Raw genomic sequence first — 2,344 nt, 5'->3', positions numbered from 1 at the left:
CTTTTAATGATCATATAGATCCATCTTATTGTTTATCTTTTATTTAATGCGCCCCCGTCCTTTAGAGCTGGAAAATTCTTTATTTCTATAATTTTAGCCTTCTTAAATCTTAAACTCCACTTGTACATCAACACATATACAACCATTAATTTATTTTTGAAAATTTAATTATTATTTGTAATTTATCTTAAATTGATTTTTTCATTAGAAATAATTTCCTATTCTATACGCTTTTAATTTCTTCTTTTTTCATCCTATCTTTCTGTTACATTGGTATCTTATATACTGAACACTGCATTCTTTCTCCAAGGTATCCTTAGATTAACATATACTGTATATATATATATTTTTTTTTTTTTCTATTTTCCCATATTGCTTGAGAATGTAAGAATGGGCACACGTCTGTTCCATAAGTATGTCTGTGGCTTCAATCTGTGTACCGTGAATCATGGATTTACATCGGCACATTTTTTATTCTTGAATTTTTATTTAATATATACGTTACATATAACGTAAATTACATATAACGTATACGTTATATGTAATTTAGTTGTATGTACTTTCATGATTCCAAGTTTTTCAGATTTGCAAAAGGGTACTCCAGTCGGAAAAGTTTGAAAAGCATTCGACTCACATAAAGCTGTGCTGTCTTATGGAAAGAAATTATTCTTGTAATTATGAAAGTACGCATAGCTTGCTGAGACGACCTTGTCTCTCTTTTACGGCACGTGCTTTCGAGTAACTGGATTTATAAACTAAAATGCTAAACCATAAATCATTGAATTACAATTAAAAATGTGTAGTGGAATAAAGAAGGATTTCATCTGTGCTCCATCCCGTCAGTAACCACAAGGTGCCGGCATTCGAAACAATCAAAGGACGCGGCATTTTGATAATATTAAAACTCGCAAATGGGATTAAAAAGCTTTATCTCTTTGCATTTTAGTCTTAAAAAATCTTATTAAGATACAAGGTGTTACTTTTCAGTATCAGCCACTTTGGATATCATTTTGGTTTTGTCTGACCAAAATCGTTTCAGAAAGCTGTGGGCTTTCGTAAATGATTTCACATATCGTTTCTTTCGATCTCGATGCAGCTCAGTGTTAGTAGATTATATTTTCTTGGGTATTTATTGCAGATTATATTTTCCGGGGTATCTATTCCCTTTACTCGCACACTCTGAAAAAGCACTGCTGTATGTTATCTACTCTTCGGTGTTTCCATGGGATGTACAAGACAGACAATATCTCAAACCCTTATGAGTTTGGGATAGCAAGCACAGCAAGCATGGGTGCATAAAAGAAAATAAATTTTCATTGTCGACTCCCAGTTAGAACACTGAAAACAAAACCCTAAAAAGTCCACAAGAAAGTTGTCAACAGAGAGAAATGTTTGAAGTGCAAGTGTCAATACCTTTGCAGTAGGATTCCCACTTGTTTCCATATAAAGTTCTTATTCAACAATAGAATGCTTAAATAAATAACTAGCCAAATCACTAACAAATTTCCTTACTGTATGGATCATCACAATGATCAAACACGAGTGATGAGATGCGTTACATGCAGCAACGTGCCAAATTCTCACATCGACAGCTGTTGAGAATGTCCCGGTGTGAACAGTGGCTCGCACTGGACATTAAGCTGTTTCTAGAATACCTTGCTACGACATCCTTCGATAGAGCGCTCATCAGAGTATTCAAAATAATAATAATAAAGTCTCATTGAGAGAACCTGCATCCCTTAGCAGACCAAGGACCGAGTTGTTTTTCCTGAGGATATTTTTTTTTTTTTTTTTTTTTGCATATTTTCTTAGGAAGGATGTTATCTCAATGAAGGGAGTGCCAGAAGTTTATCAAACTCTAACAGGGAGCTAAATGATTTTGTACTAACAGAGAGCAAAGTGGAGGAGAAATTATTGAAGTTAAACATAAAAAAGGCACCTGGGGTGGATGGGATCTATCCAGTTATATTGAAGGAGGCAGCAAAGGAAGTAAAGTAACCCTTAGCCATAATTATGAGAGCTTCCTTGGACTCAGGCGAGGTCCCCATGGAATGGAGGTGTGGAAAATGTATCACCAATTCACAAAGGGGGTTCAAAAGGTGACATAAGTAACTATAGGCCTTAGTTTAACTTGTGTTTCGGGGAAAATAATGGAATCACTGGTTAAAGAAGAATTGCAGGATCATCTAGACAAGACTGCAGTAATAGTTAAGACACAGCATGGGTTTGTTAAAGGGAGGTCTTGTCTGCCCAATTCGATTGGATACTATGTTGTGGTCATATAGGAACTGAATGCCAAAAATAATTTTGATATCATATACTTGGATTTCAGGAAAGCTTTTGA

This window comes from Mastigoproctus giganteus, chromosome 2, assembly GCF_048544385.1.
Source record: "Mastigoproctus giganteus isolate SK-2022 chromosome 2, ASM4854438v1, whole genome shotgun sequence".
Lineage (NCBI taxonomy): Eukaryota > Metazoa > Arthropoda > Arachnida > Uropygi > Thelyphonidae > Mastigoproctus > Mastigoproctus giganteus.
This window is presented reverse-complemented; position numbering follows the sequence as displayed.